The 23,261-nt window shown below is 42.8% G+C and overlaps 1 protein-coding gene across 2 annotated transcripts in view; it reads right to left on the bottom strand.

The window, feature by feature from the left end:
* Window positions 1-17,046, bottom strand: part of TEC (tec protein tyrosine kinase) — a 57,536-nt gene extending 40,490 nt beyond the window's left edge. The window contains exon 1 of one of the 2 annotated variants that reach the window (XM_069856081.1): window positions 16,994-17,046. The gene's annotated coding sequence lies outside the window, so the exon portion shown is untranslated. Of the gene's footprint in view, window positions 1-2,260; window positions 2,280-16,993 lie in introns of those variants that run through there. The other variant, XM_069856082.1, reaches the window with a different exon arrangement.
* Between the last annotated feature and the right edge of the window lie 6,215 nt (window positions 17,047-23,261).

Raw genomic sequence — 23,261 nt, 5'->3', positions numbered from 1 at the left:
GCATTTCACAGTGTCGTTCAGAGAAGCTCAAAAAGCCACAGCCCTCCTAACAACAATACCTTACAAAAGTAAAGAGTTTAAATAAAATCAAATGTAAACAAGTTCACTTTTGTGCTTCTCGTTTTGCTTTGTGCCCAAACATACCATTATGTGTTGCGACAGTACGTGAAATGACAGCCTTTGCCTTCCAATCTAGTCCTGCTACAGCGTTTCACTCCCTGTTTTGGCTAACTAAGCTCTGGTATCCAACTCTCCTGCCATTTCACACAGGTAGATGTTGTTGCTCACTGCTTTCAGACTTTACCTTTCAAGTTATATCTCTGCATATGCTAAAAAAATTAGTCTACAGTTAGCATGGCACCACAAAATAAGATCAGGTCAGAATGTATAAGTGAAAGACTGTAATAGGATTGGAAGTAATGATTATTATGAATAATCTCATTTTGTTCTTCCTCTGATGCATGTATATGCACATATACGGTTGGTCATCTGTCACAGATCTTTTTTAATTAGTAATTGTTTTGAACACATTCTTTAATTACTAAAGCTTCCCAATTATGTTTTATTGCCCTTCTGAAAATAAATTTGCAATCTTAAAGCTAACTGCAGAAGGAAGGATACTACTATGAACTGAAAATACAAACATTGTTCTAAGAATTAAAAGTCAGTATTAACTTCTAAACCAGCACAATGCACACAAAACTATAAGTGTTCCCATCCTGTCCTCACTCAAAACAATCCTTCTGTTCTCTATAGTACAAATTATCTGTTGGAACTTAAGGAAAACGTAGTTCTTATTCATCTTAGAAACTATGATTTCAGCGATCCCCAGAGTGCTACAATACAGAGCACAAGAAGGATTCAAAATTAATTATGATTTCAACTCTCCATACTGATAATGCTATAATATTTCATTTCCCTACCACCTCCTCCTTTGTCACACTAACATTATACAAGAAAAAAAGAAACAAAAAGCCTTCTGACAAAATCAGCATTAAAAAGTAAGAACTTCAATAACATGATTGGCCAATGTCAGTACCTGGCTGCCGCACTGCTATGGAGATTGCTGCAGATTAGAACCAGTTTCTCAGGTCAGAGGATCAGCCTTTGAATCTACATTTGGTCACAGAAACCTGTTCTGTTTGGTTGTTTTCCAAGCCAATAGCTCTAGCCACATTTCTGTTTCCTTAAATAAGGCTCAGGACAATCAAACCCTCACCTTTCCAAAACTACAAGGCTTCATTGAGAGGCACCCCTACCTCTTATCAAATCAATACATCACTGCTTTTTCTTCAGTACAGTTTTAGAACTGTTCTGCACTTCTCCCTGCCAAATACTCCATTGTTCCCAGACCATCCCTCAGGACATGAAGCTGTTTGCGTGAAGCATTGTTATCTTGCTCCCAACAGCTGTGGGAGTTTCATGCTGCCACCCATCTAAACTTTTCACAGCATCTCCTGCCAAGGACTTGCCCTGTTCCCTGACAACCTTAGTTACGTGATAACAAATATGATCTAATTTGCAGAGACCTTGCATACTCAGAATTATGACTGAAATCTGAGTTACAGTTTTCTTAGCTTTCTTTAGGGTGGGAAAACATTCTCAATTTTAAGCATCAAAAAGCCCACATCAACTCTCACTGATCCATCCCCACATTATACAAATATGCACCTGCATGGCCATGACCACACACTTTTCTCAAAGCAAACTAAAACAACTGTTAAGATACATCTGCTAAGTCAGTGTTGGCCAGGGTATGCAAAGTAAGTTTTCACTTAGGAACAGAGCTGCTTATGCATGCTATCTTTCCTGGTTTTCACTGTGGGAAACTGAGGCACAAGTGATGAGGTACCCCCAGGAGTTGCAACACTACCCATGTATCCTCCTCGTCCCACCTCCCAGCTCCTGGATTGCATTTGTTTATTGAAACAATTAGTCAATGTAAACCAGTCAGTAAGCATTCAAACACTTGAATAAACTGATGAAAGCTGAGTGGAAACTCTAGTAAAATTTTAAATAAAGAAATAAAATTGTCAATTTTAAGTACAGAGGTAGTATCCTGTAATTCTGACTCAAATCTGACTTAAATTCTTCTAGAATTTATATAATATATATTTTTTTTAATGAATTGACATAAATTTGCTGATCAAGTTCATAATGTGTCCCTGCAAATGCCTGCAGTGGCGTAAGTGAACAGGCAGCACGCTGCAGCTCTGGGCAGAAACAGCGCAGAAGGAACAAGAAAAAGAGAACTCCTTACCCTGTTCTCTCTGCTGAAGCTGCTGTTGCTTTATCATGAAACTACCAACTGAGTTACATGTGAAGAGTTACTTAATACAAGTATCCAGCACAGGCTTATTTGAATAATTACTACCCAGCGTGAGCAAGGATTGCAAAATCTGCATTTGTGTTTCAAACAGTAAAAATACTTCTTGCCTCACCTCTAAGGTTGCAGATTCAAATACCAAAAAATAAATGAACAATTGAATAACAGGCAGTTCTTACTAATTCCTATTCAAATGGTAAATTTCACAGAAATAGAAATACAGAAAAATATGCTCTAGCATAATATCTGTCATAATTTTAATTCTAAAACTGTCATAATTTTGATTCTAAAATTTGTCTCCATATCTGCTCTAGGGAAGTTGCTTGTTACGAATGTTGCTGCTTTTTAGTCAATTCTGTGGCAGCGCTTTCACTGCAAACTGCACAGCATGAATTGGAGACTACTTTAGTATAATTTTAGAATTGGAATTGAGGGGGGAAATTGTATATTTATATATGGAATGTATAATATGCCAGAAAAAAGGAGAAAATACTTTTCCCGCTCTTTTTTTAAATTTTATTTTTAATAACGGTAGACTCTCAGAAACTACTTTTATCAAATGCAAGCTGTGGTTTGGTTTTTTTTGTTTTATTCAACCTGGCAGAAATGCAATTTTGAGAGGCCACTTCTGAATAGATTTCAAAATTATACCCCAAAGTTTGCAAATCTCCAGTTTCTGTTTGCAAGTCAGCCAAAGACTAACTAGCTAATTTAATGTATAATCAGACACTGTGAAAATAAAACTCATATTTGTCTGCTTTAAATTAAGGTTAAAATTAAACAGGTTAAGGGGTATCTCAATGACAACTCTTTGACTAAAGATTCTAAATATCCTTTGTACAACTGAAATCTACTCATGTACATGTGCAGGAGGAGCATTTCATTGCAACCAGCACACGTTTTCCAAAATTCCTCAGAAACAGGGTCACACAAAACAGGTTCTACAAAATACAAATGTTTCCTTTTAGCATTATAACATGGGTAGCTGGGGTAAATGAAGAAAACAACATTGAAAAAGTAATAGTTCCTCTGAGATAGGATCAGCTGGCCTCAAGAAGGTTCATCTCACCGAACTGGACTATCAACTCATCAATTATCACAAGTGAGAAGTAGAGCTGAAGTGCCCAGAACAGCTTGGGCAGAAACTGAAAGAGCAGGAAAGTGGTTTCTTTCCCCTTAAAATGATAGTTCAGATATGGGAGAATGACTTGTACATTCCTCACATCATTTGTAAACTCAACTATTGCTTTTTATTATGACTTCCTATAGGCAGTCAAACTCCAATGACTAAGTTATCCTTTCACAGCTTTACAGTAAACCTTCTTGAATTCCATCATAAATAAATTAATTAGGAAAGGAACCTCTGTTTTATGAAACCAAAACTGCATTATTAGCATCCATGATGTAGAAAATATGTTGACATGGGCATTTATTAATTTATTTACTGCTGACTTTGAGTTAGCGACACTATGGGATACCATACAAAGGATGGACTGATCAATTTTCACCATCCTCAACAGCTGCTTGTATTTTTAATCATTCCTCTAGAGCTGAGTTTTGGTAGCTTTTCTTATTTTTTTCCACACAAAAGCCCTGCAATATCTATGAACTTGCATTGACTATTTTGTCTTCAGTTTATTTAGATCAAAAATCTCACTAGTATATGTAAAGCTCTTTGCCAGAAGAAAATAAAGCTGAATCTTAGTTTGAGACACAGGGAAGCATGGCACAAAAAAAAAGATTTCACAACATCAGTTAAAGCAGCAAAAGCTGAAAGTTTTCTCAGGCTACTGACCTTCTGTACACTCAGCCACCTGTTCTTTCTAAAGATGAAAAGATTTTGAATTTCATAACCTCAAGAAATAGCATTGGTGATAGAGCAGGTCTTCAGCTCTCGCATTGTGGGCTACCCTCAACCCATTAGCAAGACCTGCTGTGACAGAACAAGGAGCAACAAGTTTAATCTAAGGGAGGGTAGGTTTAGACTGGGTATAAGGAAAAAATGTTTTACAATGAGAGTAGTGAAGCACTGTAACAGGTTGCCCAGGGGAAGTAGTGGAGGCCCCATCCCTGGAAACATTCAAGTCAGGTTGGATGGGGCTCTGAGAAACCTCATCTAGTTAAAGATGTCCCAGCTCCTGCAGAGGGCTAACTAGGTGACATATAAAGGTCCTTTCCAACCCAAAGCATTCTATGATTCTCTGATTCTAACTTCCCATGTTTGTTTTGTTAGTCAAAAGGTAGTGAACGAGTTCATCTTACAATTTCATCAAAGACTAGAAAGTCACCTTCATTTCTGTCACAAAGATAAGAAAAACCCACTACTCAAGAGCTGCAAATCTTTCTGGGCAAGAACTTGTTCCCCTACTGTATTCATTGCCTGCAAAATGTCATTGGTATGGCTATAACATCTCCAAGCCTGTGTTTTTGCTGCTTTTTCAATGCTTGTGAAAAGGGTTGTCCATCACCATCATCTATATAAAGTTTAACCCCTACCTTCATTCATCCTCTTTTTCTCACACAGATTAATAATAATGTGACATGAAAAGCTGATTGTGTTGTTGCAGGGAAGGAGTCTTTATGTGTATGTAGAATAACATAGACAGCAGTTGCAATTCATCATATTCGTGGGAAGGTAATTAAAAATGTATGCAAAGCCACACCCAGAAAACCTCCAACAGCAAGACAATCTCAAACACTCTGCCAGTCTAGTCTTTTCAGGCTTGAGAACACTAGGTAACTCTGTAACTACATACATAACATGGCTCTGCATCAGCCTCTGCTCAACCCACATGCAGCAGTTAGTGGTTGCTATTATTTCCATAATATTGCTATTACCAATAGCTACTACTGTTAAATTCCACTCCAGAATCCAAAGTTGCCACCTTATTTTTGCTGTAGACTATGAAAAGTTTTCATAGCAGCCTACCACAATTGTACAGTGCTTCTCACAGAAGAAACTCAGTCTCAAGTCTTCCGCAGACACAACTGACCTCTCCTACTGAGAGACTGTGGTTTTGGGCTCACCAGAAGCTGTATGCTGCCTGACACCATCTAAATCAACAGGCTACCCAGGGAGGTGGTTGATTCACCTTCCCTGGAGGTGTTTAAGGCACAGGTGGACGAGGTGCTAAAGGTCATGGTTTAGTGTTTAATAGGAATGGTTGGACTCTATGATCCGGTGGGTCTCTTCCAACCTGGTTATTCTATGATTCTACGGAATATGCTCTCCGTCAACAGGGTTTACTGCATCCACACAGCTTCCAGGTGAGAGCTTTGCATATCTGGTGGCCTTGCAGCACAGTCAGACCAAACTTATTTTATAATAAGATAAACTTAACCCCAGCTGGCTTTCTGACAAAACCTCCTGCAACAGACACCGAAATCACATGAGAAAATAAGCTGTATTTTAATTATCACACACTTGATTCAGACAAAAAAAGATTAAAATTAGACAAGGCAATTTAAAAAAAAAAAAGAGAGAAAAAAAAAGAAAGAAAAAGAAAGAAACTACTTCACTTCGTTTTTGTGAGGGTCAGTTTCTGATTTTTGAATGAGGCAAGTGAAACCATCACAGCAATGAATTTGAACAGCTGACTGAGGATGTGGTCACTAACTATATACATTGCCTGGTTTGGCACTTGTTGCCATTTCCAGGATGCCTAATCGACATTGTTCTGATGAGGATCTCACTAATATTTTTATGCACTAATATTTTATATTAACCCTGAAAAGGAACACAGCAGATTTTCCTGGGTCCGAGCTTAGTTGCTGAGGTTTATTTCTATTTCTAAATACCATCTATAAAGTGCAATGAAAACGGTGAACTTAATAGTCTGCTGACATACAGCAGCTCTTATCAGCTGTGGTGCCATGACCACATGACTTCAAGATGCTGCGAGGAGTTTGGCTGCAGCTGGCCAGATGAGGCAGATCATGAAGAGATTTGCTTTCTCATTTGTGCAGCATAAGTGTCTGGTGAAGAATTTTATTTGCTTACATAAATATAACTGGCTTTTAGCTGACAGAGAAGAGGTAAAGAGGTAAAGCATGAATGAAAATAGGTGGTCAGGGTCTGAACTGAGAGGTGGTATGTGATATACTGGTTCTTCTTGTGTATATATATGTACTTTCAAAAGAAGACAGTTCTCTTTGTTCTGGTAAATATTGTTAAAGTAAGGTTAGAGAGGAAAACAGAAAAACTACTTCAAAACTAGTATAGCATCAATTTAGAGGAGCAGAAGTTCAGAGCAAAGTCCATTTACTTCCCTTCTACATAGACCAAGCCACTGAGTGGACATTTGGCAAAGCAGAATTGCTGCCTCGGCCTTCTTCAAAAAAAACTCTGATGATAAGAGGTGAAGAGAAACAGTTAACACCCACTTACTAAAGAAACAGGCAAAGACCAGATTGGCAAAGGAAATGAGTGATACTTGTGCAAAAGACCTTCCTATTTCTCCAGTAGGCATGAGATATAGAGGGCTGGAAAATAAATATTCTACTAAATTAGAAATTCAACCTAATTCTGTCTAGGAATCCCAAAGCTCACCATTAAGCATGAGGTTAATTGCTAATGTACATAAACTGCAAATCTAAGAAAAGCAAATAAAATTTATAGGGAAGAAAAAAGGAAGTCAACAGCGCCTGAGGCTATCCTTCTCTTTAATTACAACAAAGAAGTAATTTTAATTGAGTTTCTTCACAATTTAAATTTATTTTTCCAAATGTTACACAATCTCGGGTGAGCACACGATGTATTACATCAGAAATAAGCTAAATTTATTTCATCATTCAGGATTCTCTTAACATGGTCTAACTAAAGTCCTGTAATACATATAAATTATGACTTGCTTTATGCACAGGGAATGACTAATACTTCCTCAGTTACTTCTCTTTCCAGACACTCCAAGATGAACTTTTTCCCCTAAACAACTACTTGTTCTCCAACTATTTAACTCTTTCTGCCAGAATACATGTCAAGTAATTGATACCAACAGAATGAAACCAACCTCGCGCTAACTTGACTGTGATCACAGCTTTGTTGTGCACCGTTGGGCTGACATACCTCTTAAAGTAGGGAACGGTAGAAATAAGCCACCTATTAACCATCTGAAACCACCTCTTCTCTGGTTTCAAGTCCATTATTCTGAAGCTAGAACCAATCTCCTACAGTAATAGTTCAACACATGAACACAACACGCAGCCTTCTTCATTATCTGCAATCATCTTAAAAGCTATGAAGAAAACTCAGCCAATGTCTGATGGAAAGATTTTCTGGCTAGAACATAACTTTGCAATAAGCAAATCTAAAATACTCCCAAGAGGCTGCCTCTTCTCTACGCCAAAGGACTGCCATGGCAAAGTGCCACTGGTACATCTACATGATACAGCTAAAGTCATAGAAGTCCTGGCTTGGCCCCTGACAGCAGAAAAGCAGCACCAGCACTACCCTGCATTTGCACCACTAAACATTGCTTCTCCTGTGGAATGACTGCTGCACACGCTTCCCTGAGCCTGGGTGCAAAGGCATGGCTTATGGGAAAATGCATCCAGACCCATGTATAATAAATTGGCTGCCTCCCAGCTAAGGACCATATGATCATAAAAGTAAGCACAAGGCTGGGAAGAGAGCTGCAAGGAAGCACAAGGCTGCAAGGAATTTCCAACATCAGAGAAAATTTGCACAAAAAGTAGTTGCTTATGCTAAAGGAGATGGAGGAAAGGGAGGTGATTTGAGACAGCCAGCATGGCTTCACCATGGGCAAGTCCTGCCTGACCAACCTAGTGGCTTTCTGTGATGGGGTGATCACATCAGTGGACACGGTAAAAGCAACAGATGTATCCTAACTGGGCTTCCTTAAAGTCTTTGACACAGTCCCCCACAACATCCTTCTCTCTGAATTGGAGAGATATGGATTTGATATGTGGACTGTTCAGTGGATAAGGAAATGGTTGGATAGTCATTCAGAGAGTAGTAGTCAATGGCTTCATGTCCCCATGGAGATCCATTACAAGTGGTGTCCCTCAGGGGTCAGTACTTTTTTAATATTTTCAATGATGATATAGACAGCGAAATCAAGTGCACCCTCAGCATGTCAATGGAGACCTTGATGTGCCTACAGGAAAGCTGGGAGGGACCTTTTACAAGGGCATGTAGTGATAGGACTACGGGGAATGGCTTTAAATTGGAAGAGGGAAGATTTAGATTAGACATTAGGAAGAATTTCTGCACGATGAGGGTGGTGAGGCACTGGAACTGGAACAGATTGCCCAGGGTATTTGTGGATGCCCCCTTCCTGAAGTGCTGAAAGCCAGGTTGGATGAGGCCTTGAGCAGCCTGGTCTAGTGGGAGGTGTCCCTGCCCATAGCGGGGGGGTTGGAACTAGATGATCTTTAAGTTCCCTTCCAACCCAAACCATTCTATGATTCTATTATTCTATGACTCTTAGTCATAGAAAAGTCTGAAAAGAGAAGAGAAATGTACTTCTAGATAAGCACTAACTCGGTTAGAATGAAGTGATGGCTGCTGTATTGTTTTTCTTTCATATTAACATCAGTTTAACAGAACCAGAGGAGATGGCCCTCAACCAGCTCCAGAATGTGCTGTTACTTTTTCCTGGGTTGCTGGAAGACCACAGCCTACTCTCTATATTGCTAAAATCACGATCATCTTTCTATCTTATCTAGCATCCACTCTTCCACGTCATTCACGTAGAATAGATGTGAGCATGAGCCAAGTTTATGTCTGCTCCATAGGAATAGCTGGTTTTAGAACAGCTCCATTGTAGACACAAACCCAACTATTCTCTCTATAAAGAGAATAAGCTTAATAAATTTGCATCCTCTTTTTAGTTAGCCTTTTAGTTACATTTCAAATAGTCTATGAGGCACATCTAAGCAGCAAGCTGCAAAGCGGAAGTCCAATACCGCAGTTTCACTGACTTGTTAGGTTGTCCAAGGCAAGAGTTTAAGAAGTTTGTGAGCAAGAGATTAAGTATGACTCCTGCATGCCCTGAAACCTCCACCAGGAGCAATCCCATCTGTACATCAGTATTATGCTTTTTAACAAAATTAGGCACGCAAAAGACACAGCCCAGGTAAACATATGCTATGTGGAAAGATGCTAACAATACATACTCAAAATTTACATAACATGGGGGACGGTTCCATTATAATGACTGTATCATTCATGTAAAATATACCCAAAACCACATTATATTTATGCATATTCATTAATAGGGCCATTAATAAGAAAAATATACACTTATATTAATAACTGGATTTAAATAGAGACAGAAACAAACACCTGCTTGACTATGAAGAAGCTATACAGTTAAGAAATATTTCAATAATAAACAGGGGAATTTCAGCTGGAGACAAAGTTGGGAAGCTGACTCAGATGATGAACTACCAGCCACAACTCACATGTTGGCATCCATTTTGACTAATGGGTATATTTCTCCTCAAAGACTTTATTTTGAGGTAGTATTTCAAGGCCACTTCATAACCATTTCTTTTATGTGCCTACCCAGTGGCTGACTAGCCTCAAACCTCTCTCAAACACACAGTGCTGATACATCTAAAGTTACAGGTCAAAACTGCCTCCTGTGCATGAGAAAAAACCCAAGGCAACAAGTGGGGAACAGGAAATATTGCAAGTTCCTGTTGTCAAGTTTCCCCTGCATCATTTTCACCAGGATACATCCCCTCCGCTACAAAACAAGCACAAGTGATTGGACCCAGAATGAATGAACATTTACATTTCAGCCAAGATCTCGTACCAGTGTTCCCACATCTGGCAATTCAGGGCTACGCATACTGAAGCAGAGGCATTGGCACGGTCAGTGGCCTTATCTTCTGACTGCAGACTCTCACGCTGTTATGTTGGATAGGTTACAAGGAAAATTTCACATAAATGAAACTCAAAATTCCCTTCCCATCATACAACAACCTCACTTCACTGAGATGGGATGAAACAGCTATTTATTCAAGAACCACCACTTGATTGCACTCAAAACTGTAGAAGTAATGCTACCAGATGGAATTTTACATTGTCATGCTTTGTGCATGTCTAGCTGACATACTACTTGATGGACCATACTTAGAGCAGCTTTCATTTTCTTTAATCAGCTAGCAAAGCCTTTCCGTTTCTTGCCGTGTTGCTCTGTGCTTGAACCACACATAATATGATAGGGATTAAAAATTAAAAAACAGACAAAAATTCTTTAAGTAAAACCCACACTGCTGGGATCTTTCTGGAAAGATACTCGGAATAGTTAAGCCTGTTATCCTGAAGTTACTGAAGCAGATCCCCCAGGGTTCTACCCTAAAATTATTTGTAGATTTCTGTCAAATAGGTAACTCTTTTACTTGCATTTCAGCTGCTGACTAATAAAGTCTCCACATACAAGACTGAAATTCCAGGCTTTGACCTTGAAGAATTTCTTCTTCACATACAGTGCAGCCTAAGCAATAAGGAATACCAAATGACTTTAGTTTCATTTATGTCAAAATATAAGTATTAATTCAGGGGAAAAATTCTCACTGAATCTTAATATAAACACAACTGAGGCAGTGTTGTGGTGTCACGGTTTCCCTTTCCTCTCGCTCCTGCAAGGTAGCGAGCATTTCTAGTGAAGTGGCTTGTTATCTCTGCTTGCCTTGATATTAGTTCTCAGATGTCAGGGTGTTTCAGCTGTTGCGAGCTACACAGGGAATGAGAGCATTCATCAGGTGTCAGAAGACATGTATCACCTTCATGAGCATCGGTCAGCTTAAACTCTCTTTGAGACATCGTGCAATATAGTCATTAATGTTTGATAGCACCTTATTCCACTCTGGTTATTTACTGTGAGGCATAAGGATATTGCAGAAGGGGCATCACCAGAAGTTGGACTGCCACAATCCAGTCCCATTGAGGTAAAAATTACAAGTAGTGAAGTTAAGAAACTGCAAAGGTAAGATAAAATAAACCCGTGTGGATAGTTCTCAGGTTTTATGGGGAGTGCCTGCTTCACTCTGACTTTCAGACTTAGTTTCAATTCAAGAGATCCAGAAAGATAACTAAACATAATTGAGGAAAACTTGCTATTTGGCCATGACTTTATTTTTTAAACAGGCAGCTGTAATCCCCTTCATGCTTTGAGAAAGTGTCTTGGTGGGAGGAGAGAGCCTCTGCGAGGGTGGAGGAGCTGCCTGCAGCCTCTGACAGGGACCACAGCTCTGTGGCCCATCTCCGCTCTCACATCTTGCAGCTTTTCACCTTGTCATTCTCTCAAACTCCCCTTCCATAAAACAGACCCTCACAGTTCATATGACAGACCAGAGCTGTAGATATGCCTCCTCTCAACAACCAAACTCATTCCATTCAAGCACCACTGAGCGTGAACAAGAGGTCACCTAAGCTGCAATCCTGGTGCCAGCCTTTGGCACTGAGGAGTTAGTCCTCACAGTCTACCATACCAAAGCAAACCAAATGTTAAAAAATGTTCTTCTAAACATCTTTGATGAATACAGTTTAGGTAGCATTTTTACTTCCAAAAGATCCCAAAGTATATTTAAGATACCAGTCTGAAGGATCTCTCATGGAACAGAAAAAGCAGTTCATTCAGCTCAACTTATTTTGCATGTTAAGAGTACATCCCCAGAACTGGGTCATGCAACCCATCATGGGACAGGTTCCCTCTCTCCTCATCCCACTGTGGCACTGGGAATGGCTGTGGTTTGCAACTTCAGCTGGAAAGAGATGCCCGTAATTGGGGGGGGGAGGGGCGAGGAACCACACACACTTATTCTTTCTGCCAGGATATGGAGCTCAAGCCTGTGATACAGGACATCCTGTAAGTCACAGGACAAGCAGCAACCCTGAATACATTAAGAACTGATGTACTGTGGTGATCTCACCTACCCTGCAGACTAGTACAGGGAACCTGTCAAAATGGTTTTTGCACAGGGCCGCCTAGGACAGAGTTACAAGGGATGCTATGTTCAACTAAAACTGAAGGACAGTTATCACCTGGGTCTGATAGTGAGTTATTTAGCTATCCTGAAACAGAGGCACAGGAAGGTATTATTTTCTTTAACCCCAGGAATTGGTCCCAGTCTAACATGACAGGGGACAGTATGCCCTCTGGGAGGGCAGGGTCCCACTGACCTGCCCAGCCCTTGGCTGAGAAGGAAGAACCCCGCTTCCTGTACCACCCAAAGCCCGTTTTTTTCTGCCCCACATTCAGGTGGAAACAAGGTCTAGATCTAAAGCATTCTTACGATTTAATCAGTTCACAGCAGAGAATCAGTTCATAGGCAGAGGGCTGAGCAAAACACTCCCTGACAGGAAACTCAGTTGTGACCTACTTGAGCATACATGAAGTTATACCCTACATACGGCAGAGTGGTTCTCATTCATACATACGCTGATAACAGAAATGTGAATGAGAAAAAGCAGGAGTGCCAACAAAGTGTTCACCCAGGTTTCACATACCCTGGCACACTGCACTTTCTTTTTTTCCTTTTTCCTGCATTTGTTTAATGTCATGTAGGAGTCTCACCTTTAGAATTGAAATGGGGCAGCCCAGTCGACAGCTTCCTTTGCCCTCGAAGAGTGGCTGTGCCTGCAAACGTGTTTGGCCTTTCCATCCCCAGGAGCCAACTCCTGCAGCTGCCCTTGGCAGATAGGGAACAACTCTTGTACGCAAGCCATCACTCCAGCTTGCTTTTCCTGGCAAACCTGACTTGTTTCCCTGTGGGAAGTTCCCCCAAACCACCTCTCTTCTCCATAGTACCAAGCTGGACCACACCAAGCTAGACACAAGCTTTACTGAACCTCCCCAAATACAGGACAGAGTCATCCAACACAGATATATATTTTCAGCAATGTCGTTTTCCTCCCAAATGTTTGGGTATTATCAAAACCAAAGACAATGGCCATTGTCTCCTAGGCAAAGTCATTCTTGCTAAGAAAGGTAAGCCCTGCCTGGGACAGGCATTCCCAGAAATTTCACAATCCAATTTGAACACAGCAGCCTCTTCACAGTGTTTCCAAGGAGCAGACCTCTCCTTACTCCGCTCCACCTCTGCATCTAGGAAATTGTAAAAACCTGCTTCCCCTCCTTGCAAAGCATCTCCTATGCTGGGACTCATCTCCCCACGTGTAAGAAGCAGTCTATCTAATTTTCAAAGTTTTACCCCACGTGGTATTTTCCATGACCCTGAATCACAGCCCATCCAGCTGAACAGGGGTAAAGGATGACTGAGAACTGCCGGAGCTGTAACAGCCACGGGGCAGTGGTCAATCACAAGCCTCTGCTCCCCGGTTCCTCTTCTGCCACGACAGACAAAGGGTATACACGCCCACTGGAATGCCAACTTCCTTCACCTACACACTGCTTTCTTCCTTAATGCTTTTTGCTTTAGAAAATACACTTTAAAAAAAACAGACCAGAAGCAGGAGAGCAGAGTCCCTCTGCCTGAGGGTCAGCAGAGCAAACTGGGGATTTGCCTTTAGAATTAACACTGCCCATTAACAGAAATACTTTTCTTGAGGCCTGATTGACCACTTGTTAAAATGCAGGTGCAATTTCACTGGTTTCTACAGAGCTGTTGTTTCTGCATGTTGGCCTTGCATGAGGCTCTGGCCAGAGGGATTAGGGTAAATTGTGCCTATCTCTCTGCAGTAAAAAAAAAAAAAGCCTGACAGGCTCTAATCGATATAATCAGAGTCCTTCCCTTGTTATACATACCAGAGGAAGCTATGGGTGTCGGCAGGTCATTTAATGAACATCATCATTCCAGACCTTCCACAGTACAACAACTGACTGACCACTGTTATTGCCTTTTATCCAATGTACTGGTAATTCTGTACAAATAGTTGCACCTACAGAATAGTAAAAATATGTGTAGCACTAATCCAAAAATATATGACAGATGCCCTTCAGAAGCATGTATGTTCTTTGAAAACCACCACCACCTTCGTCATTTATCTCCATGCCAACCTTTACTCCACTTTGTCCAAGCGCTGCTTTCCATATAATTTGATTTTTATACTGGTATTTTCTTATCCTATTTCTGCAGGAGAGCTGTTGTAGACTGCTACAGTCTTTGGCATACACATGATCCTTTGGCATACGCAAATTTGCCTTTTTTTTTAAAGCACAGTACCAAGTTCAGTAGTGACAAGGTAATAGGTTACTGAAAAGAGTCAAAACAAGCAAAAGCAGGAAAACATCTTAGAAGTCAATGGTTAACAGAGGCTGAAGACATTTTTTCCATGATCTTTGCACTGACAGCAGGAAGCATAGAGTTCCATTGTCTAATAAGCAGAAAATGTTTTGTGCATTTGAGATACAGACATTTGTATGAGACTTACACCATTCTGCACCTTATCTTGTGTATCCAGTTTATAAGCTAACACACATTAGAGGGAATTCAGGCTAAACCAGGTTGCACCTACATTTCATGGAAGGGAATACTTTTCTTGATAGTTCCAAGCAATTCTGTGAAATTAACCACTTCCAGTTATTTTAAGTTTAATTACAGGATACAACACTATCACGGCATTTCTGAATACAATGTTGTTTCAGGGCAAGATAAAACAATATGGAGCTGATATTGTTTTATCAGCTCTACTTTATTTTTCTCCCTTATTTGCCTTTGTAGGCAGTCAGCCAGGTTGCTGGTTACATTGCAATGCACAATACTTAGCCCATGGCTAAGAACTCAAACATAACATAACTAAGCTGTTTCACAATCAATGGTTTTAAAAGATTTAAAAGTTGTAAAAAAAATCTATATTAACATAAAAAAAATGTGGTATATAAATTTTGAAGGGCTAATAAAACCAGGTCTGGTAGCTAAGAACTAGAGTTATTTCATGACAGAGGTCTAACTTATAGTATGTTTTAATGACATGAACTCAAAATCTTTGGTTTGATTTTTATGCCTGTGAGATTATCACATAAAAAAAAGAGAGATGTAATTTCTTAAAAAAAAAACAACTATGTAAAATAAAACCTAGAGAAATCTGAAGACTGTCAGAGGACAGTATGATAACAATAGGCTCTTTCTTGCTGTAGTCACCTTACAAACTGTAACTATCAGAAGGCTACGAGTAGCATCCTGCCTGGGAGATACTTTCCAATCTACAAGAGCAGCAATGCCTGTGAAACAACACCAGGACATTTCTACACAGGTGGCATGATCTGAGCAGCACGGCTCAGGTATTAAGGAGAGAGGAGCATATGCAAAATCATTTGGGGTGCTTCCTCACATGTAACATGAGCCTGTTTGTACAGGCCCTGCTCTCTGATGGCCCAAAACACCCTGAACTTTTATATCGCAGCCATAAGCAACAACCCATCTTCCAGTCACTGGAGAGTTCTGAGAGAAACTGAACAGCAATGCTTCACCCTGCAGCCACGCTGTATGAAATGTGAAACAGCCAAAAAACAGTCGGCATCATTTACTCCAAAATGAAAACAAACGGTCCAGAAGCAACTACTCGCAAGATACATTTTTATCCACTATTCCTGCTGTAGTCAGTATTTCCATCTTTAAAAGATACACTGTTGGCTATTTGACTCATAAAATGGTAAGAAGTATTTCAGATTAGCCCTTGTTAACACATCTATCATTCCAAGCAGAGAGTTCACGGCCACATCTACACTAAAAGCTCATCGATTCCAACTTACAGGTTCTGGCACAGAAAGGAAACCTGCGGAATGGCACCGTGCAAACCCAGTCAGCTACTGCCTGAGCTACAGGTGTGCAGGATCCTAGCACGAGGCCACATAAAAGCGTTCTCTGTCAAACAAGGATAACCACGCTGTGGAACAGAAAGCAGGGGAATTATTAAGATGACTGAACTCACACATAAGGCTAACTGTGCCTCGAGACGAGGTGGAACGGTCTTAGTAAAGCACAGCAGCTACATAGACATAAGGAAAGACTCAGAGACGAAAGTCATATGAACGAGGACACGCTCGGCAACTGTTAGCTTTAAAATGAACTTAGCAACCCTTTGTATTACACAAATCACAGCAACTTTAAGCAAAGGTTTGAAATGCTGCTTTTGCCACAGCTCCCGCTTACAGACCCGTGCGACAAGGGGACGTCGAGGAAGGGACACTTCTGCCTTTGAAGTCGCAAGCGGCGGCTGCTGCAGGGTGCGCTCCGTCAGCCGCCCTCTGCCCGGACGGGCTGCCGAGGCACAGCGGCTCCTGCTGCGCGCCCCCGACCCGCTGCGCGGCCCCGACCCCCACTGCGCGCCTCTAGTCCCCGCTGCGCGTTTCTTGCTCTTCGCTGCAAGCGTCTCGGCCCCTCCTGCGCCTCCTTCGGCCCCCGCTGCGCGCTTCTCGCTCCTCGCTGCGCGCTTCTCACTCCCCCCTGCGCGCCCCCCGGTCCCGGCCTCGCACACCCCGGCCTCCGCTGCGCGTCCTTCGCTCCCCGCTGCGCGCCCCTCGGTCCTCACTGCGCGCTTCTCACTCCCCGCTGCGCGCCCCCCGGTCCCGGCATCGCACGCTCTGACCCCCGCTGCGCGCTTCTCGCTCCCGGCTGCGCGCCCCCCGCCCCCGCCGCGCAGCGCTGCTGCTGCCGACTCGGCTCCTCGCCCTCGGGGAAGGAGCCGCGCGATGCAGGGACCCCCCCGGCGCCTCCCTCCCAGCTCGGCCTTACCCGGGTGTCCGGGCCGCCCCCGCGGAAGGGGCCGGCGGCGCGGGGCAGGCGGGCGGAGGCGGGCGGCCCGGCAGCGGCTCCCCGGGGCAGCGGCTCGGGGCTGGGAGGGGAGCGGCGAGAGGCTGCGCTCTTCTTACCCGACCAGCCCCGAGAACGCGCCGGTGGAGCGACTGAAAAAAAAAAAAAAAGGCAACGGGGAGCGGGATGCGAGCTCTCCCCCGCGGTCCCGGTGCGCTTCGCAACGCGTGTGAGCGGCGCTTTGGCTCAGGGCTCTCTGGTTTCAGCCCGCGGTGCCGAGCGAGCGCTCCGTCCCGAACGGGCTGCGCCCGCATCCCACGCGGCTGCTCGTGCCCGGGTGGCCCCGGGGCTTACGGTGACTTTGTTTGTACGTAGGCGTGTGTCACGGTCGCGTTCAGCCACTCAGACACTCGCCAAAGGCAGAATAACTGAAGGTGGCTTTTTGCAGCCATCGGGAGTCTGTGTCGAACTTCAGATTTCGGGATCTGGAGTGATCTGTCACGCAGGGTCTCTTCTTTGACCCCCTTTCTTTACCCAACCCTACCTATAGAAGCTGTCAGTCTGCAAAACTTCATTGAGAGAAAGAAAGCTTGTAAAGTTCAGTTGAAATACATCTCTTATACTCCTAAACATCTGGAGGGGAGCAAGCGGGGTCTGTGCTGCTTGCAAGTGAGTTGTTTCGTGTGTAACAGCTGGGTCAACACAGATGTCTTTCTGTACAGCTCAGAGGAAATTACTTACAAAGTCTTTGTTTTCACTTAGGGGATTTCCTCCAAATCACACTTTTGGTGCTACGGCCACATCTCCCGTGCCTGTCACAATGCTGCTGAGCCCAGGGAGACGCAGAGTTGTACCTCCAGTGCATGGGGCGTCTCTGGTACGAACACACAGGCAGTCTCTGTGTGGCCACTTCATGACGACCAGTCCCACTAGCCCACTCTCATCACCCTCCCTCCGCTCTGTCCCCACACATGTGTGGCAGCACACACTCAGGTGTCCGTGCAGACCTTCTTACTCACTGCCACCGGTGTGCTCAGCTTTGCAAAGCAGCCAACTTGTGGTTCATTTTTCAAGCCACAGCTTTCTCCACTGTCTGCCCCTGGTGTAGCAGGAGGAAAGGACTAAAAAACTGCACAGTTGCTTAAGGAGGGACTCATACTAGCTTTACACCATGAGGTACCATTTCTGAGCTCCAGAAAGAAGTGCCATTTAGCAGAGAGCAGTTACGCTACAAGGGGACTTGACCACCAGCAGCTACATTACTCCTAAGACTTCACCCCAGAGCTACAGAGGCTGCAGAAAACGGACAGCAGAGCACACCTCCAGGGTCCAAAGCATGTGGCTATGGCCGTGCTGAAGGTGTCCTTATGACTATTGATTGGGAGTTAACCACTTTGATGTTGATCAATCACCTAACAGAGCATTCGTGGTAGAGGTGTGAATCACAAGGTTTTTTGCAAGTTTCATGGAGCTTGACAGTTCTCAGTTCTGAAAAATGTTCTCTCCCATCTTTCTGTGTGGCTTCTCAAGGCTCAGTAAGCAGGACAGTACTATGCATTTGGATTTCTGCCGCACAGTTTTGGTTTCTCATGGCCTGCATTCTTCCACTCATGCTAAACAGAACAAGTGTGATTTCAACTCAAGATGCATGCCAATCCCTGCACAGTATTTTGGAGAATTACTGGGATAAGTAGTTTTCAATTTGCAATGAGGGTTTCCTTTCTGTACTTCATAAAGATCTAAAAATGCCCAACATCAGGGCTACTAATATGTCCTGATCAAATGTATTTTAAGAGCAAAAGTAATTTTCAAATATTAAGCTTCTTTTAAAAATCTGTATAAATTTTACAGCCAGGAGGAGACTGAGCTTTCCATTCAGGGGATTTTTTTGGCTTGAGGATTCAAAAAAAATCCATTTTGCAGAAAAAGCAACAAGTTGGAACCAAAATTTTTTTAATTTCCCTAAAATTTTACAGAAATGTTATGCAGAAATGTTATGCAAATGTGGGGAATGCAAAAAAAAATGAAAGGATGTTTCAGGTCTTTGGTTCCATTTCCAGAAGAGCTCAGTATTACTTGCTGTTTCCATCGTTTGCCTTCTTCCTCTTAGAAGCTCAGGAGCCCTGTGGACTGAAGTAGCACAGCATCAATCCCAGCCTTGGCTGCAGGGACAGGAGCACTTGTTGACTGAGCCTTTTCCTTGGTAAGCACTGGGGAACTCGGTGATCTTAAATGCCGTAGTGAGCTTGCTCTGTTTGAGATTAAAGGCACTCAGCTCCCAGAGGAGCTGATTTTCACAGAGTCACCACCAGCTTGGAAGAGACCCACTGGATCATCGAGTCCAACCATTCCTATCAATCACTAAACCATGTCCCTCAGCACCTCATCCACCCGTGCCTTAAACACCTCCAGGGAAGGTGACTCAACCCCCTCCCTGGGCAGCCTGTTCCAGTGCCCAATGACACTTTCCATGAAAAATTTTTTCCTAATGTTCAGCCTAAACCTCCCCTGGTGGAGCTTGAGGCCATTCCCTCTTGTCCTGTCCCCTGTCACTTGGGAGAAGAGGCCAGCAGCCTCCTCTCTACAACCTCTTTTCAGGTAGTTGTAGGTAGTATTTGTGTTGCACTCGGCACTGCTTAGGCCAATTTATGCCAGATGAATAAACTGCAAAAGAGGGAACAGCGGTGAAGAGTTCTTGTGGCAAACTGTCGCGCCCTAAGGGAAGTCTCCACTTCAGGAAAGGCTGAGGCTTATGAAATTTCAGGCTCACATATGGTGTAAAGTACCAAAGAGAGAAAGAAAAATGTACAAGTTGGATCACAACATTGACCGACACTTTTTTCCCAGCAGTTATTCACCTATTCATGCTTCGTCATCTCATGGTCCATGTCTGTTCTCTCTTTGAAGCCAATGTTGTTCTTTGGGTGAGCTCTTCAGTCCAAAAAGCAATCTTTCTGGCCAGAGACAAACATCTCTACCAGTGCTGTGGTCACAGAGAGGCTCTTCCTCTTCTTCCTTTTTGTGCCTGTCAAACCCTTTGCACCCTATCCAGCCCTTCTTCATTTCTCAGAGGCTTCTGTGAATTCAGTGTCCGAGCATTTCCTGTTTATTTCTATTCCCTCACTTGCAGCAGGCAGAAATGACAAACAAGGGTTTTTCTCATTCTTGAGAGGGAACCTTGTGAATGAGAGAAAAATTGCTGTTGTTCTTCTGTGGATGGTTTCCATGTCAGTAAATGTGCTTCTTTTCCTTTCGGCAGAGCTTTTTCCCAGTTTTGACAGATTTGGGGGATTTGAGGGATTTTTTTTTTCCATTGCACCACTGGAAAGTAACTCTGAACGGGGTAGTATAATACAGACCTACCACAAAGAATTCTTTCCTGCAGTTGATACTTTTATCTTGAAGTGGACAGAGGGATCAGGAAATCAGCTGAAAACCACAGGAACAGTATTCAAATAAGGCTTGGTTAGGAGAAGAGAAACTGGGGAGCAGAAGAGCCATGGGCATTCTGCCTGGCAGGCCAGCTGGCAAGGTAGGCTATGGATTTCTGGCAGGCATTTTGGGGGAATTTTGACTGAGAGCAGAACTCAGTCAGGTACCTCTTTATGCTGTGTTTTTTCGGTCCCACCATTCTTGTTGATACTGGGCACACCACCCACATTCACAATGATATATAGATCAGTACCATAACACTACCAAAATCCTGCACAGATGTCCATGTTTTGTCTTCTGCTTCCCTGTGAGGCAGCTGCTAAATCCTCCATTTTAAAGCAGTGTTACAGTATGCCTTTTTAAACTAGCAATAAAGTTTTAACTCAAAGTTTAAAGAGAAATGTCTGTGTTCTGACATCCGGGATCGAATGTTTCTTGAAGTTATAGGTATCTTCAGAGAGCTGACAGGTCCAATATCACAACATGACTCCAGTAGCTCAAATGAACAGGAGGCTTAATGTTAATATAGTAAAAAGGCTGGGTGTGATAACTGCCAGAAAGTGCAGCAACAAACCAGATCATATGCAAATAATTAAAGAAAACCTGGGCCATCGCATTACCAGAGAGAAAAGAGAAATAGAGGATAGACTGGTAAACACACTGGTGGTCCAGGCTTGGACAAGAGCAGAATAGGAAAGCGTCTGAAAGAGAATCAAAAGAAGTTTGCATGGAGACATCACAACCAACATAAATATTATGCAAGGAAAGTTATTGCAAAGCTTTTTAAGGTATCACCTAGTAATAAACATGCCAGAATAATTCATCAGTTGCTTAAGAGTGAGAAATGCATCCCCAGGAGGACAGCCAGGAGAGGAACTCTTAGGCAGGCTTCACCCCCCAACCCCCCAGCTAGGGAGTAGGGCAGTATGGGGGGCAGCCAGGCTGTACTAGAGCCCAGATCATCAGACAAGGCAGTGAGGATGAGATAAGTGCAAGGTCAAGCTGGGAAGTCACTCCACAGGTCAAGGACAGATCCAGCAATTGCCAAGAAGCTCCTGGTGATGAGGCAGGCTGAAGGTCAAATCAACATTAGCCTATGAGTCAGGGCCCACAGCCAGGCAGGGCAGGGCTATGGGGAGCTGGAGACCAGCACTGCTGTGGGATTAGGGACCTACAGACTTGGGGGCCTGAAATGGGGTCCTGGGCCATAGGCACGGTGGTGGGAAGCCCTGGGAGGGTGGTCAGGGCCATTACAGCCTGGCGGTGCCTGACAGAGAGAAGGAAAATAGGCTGCGGCATCCCAAATGCCTTCACCTCTTTCTCCCAGTAAATTCATGTATGCTAGAGTTTAAAAGTCAGAAATGCCAAAATGAAGGCCATCTCTGTAGTTTTACTTAAGAACCTCTGTGCATGTGCGTCCTGATGCAATATTTCGTTACACAATCACGTTGTTTCTTCTGCTTCCTCCTCCACTCATCTTCTTCCTCATTCTAGAAGAATAGAGTTTATGAAATTATCTATTCTTCAGTATTTCCTTTAGATATATCTCAGGCACTCCTATGCTTTTTTTTTTCTGTGCTTTTTTTGAAGCTTATTCTGAGAAGACACTTGATATATTCATTATATTTTCTGTGCCATCTATCACTATAAATTAGTGGAATAGATCATCTTCAGCCTGTAGGAGAGATGGTGTAAAGGGGTATGATAAAGGTCTGCAAAACCTTAAATGGGATGGAAAGGGAGAACAGGAATCTGCTATTCACTGTCACTTCTGATTCAAGAGGTAGAGATTCTCCAGTGAAGCCAGTCAGAGATAATTAAGATAAAACAAAAGGAGATGGTTCACTATGTGGCAGCCAGAAGATGTGTGAAACTTTTTGTTTTTCAGATGATGTTATAGATTAAGCAGATGTGATGGTTTTCAAGGGAGACACTTGGAAGATGCCTCTATTGAAAATCATTAGACAAACACGTCACAACAAAGGCTAGAAAGCCTTCTGAGACAGAGCCTTGAGGAATACTTCTATGAAAGTGTCATAAATGCTTGTCCTTTTCTTGCTTTTCCCTAGTCATCCATCTGTGGTCACCATAGAAGGCAGGATGCTGGGCTGGAAGGATCCTGCCTTTCACAGACACAAATAAACGTATTTTCACAACAGACCTGTGAGTTATTGCAGCAACATTTATTGCCTGTCCGCAAGCCATCCCAGTAACTCAGCAAGGTTGTCCTAGCACTTTCCCCACCATCAACTATTCTGCACCTTGCACAGCTGATAACCTATTTCTCAGTCTTCCATAAATGACCATCAACCTTCTCTGTTCCTCCAAAGCCTTTACTGCTGCACCTGGTTGAGATCATGAAAAGTAGGAAGTAAGGCAGAAGCCACTGGTTCTTCCACTGAGTTCTCAACTCAGCTATGACATTTAAGATGCACTGCATGTCTTTGAAGGAATTTTTCGTATACAGAGAGAGATGTATATATCAGTGCCAACTAAAAAACTTGTGCTTGCTGTATTTCAGTGAGTCTGTGCACTTATTTCCAACATAGCCGTGCTTCAGGATATATGATTCCCAGCCTGGTCCAGAGGTGAGAACTGGAAACACAAGAGGCACTCTAATTTTTTATTGGCAAGTCCCATCTCCATGATCAACAAAAAGATCAGCTTACTCTTTGAGGGGACAGATGATTCCAATACAGGGCTAGGTTTAACTACAATTGTTTAATCCCACTGCACTCTGAGGACCTAGTGGTCATAAGGTGATCTGGGCACACCTGACACAGACATGCCAGGCATCTGCGTAACATCTGTGTGTTTA

The sequence above is a fragment of the Phaenicophaeus curvirostris genome, chromosome 4, assembly GCF_032191515.1.
Source record: "Phaenicophaeus curvirostris isolate KB17595 chromosome 4, BPBGC_Pcur_1.0, whole genome shotgun sequence".
In the NCBI taxonomy this organism is placed as follows: domain Eukaryota; kingdom Metazoa; phylum Chordata; class Aves; order Cuculiformes; family Cuculidae; genus Phaenicophaeus; species Phaenicophaeus curvirostris.
The sequence above is the reverse complement of the archived record's forward strand: the minus strand, read 5'-3'. Positions and strand labels throughout refer to the sequence as shown.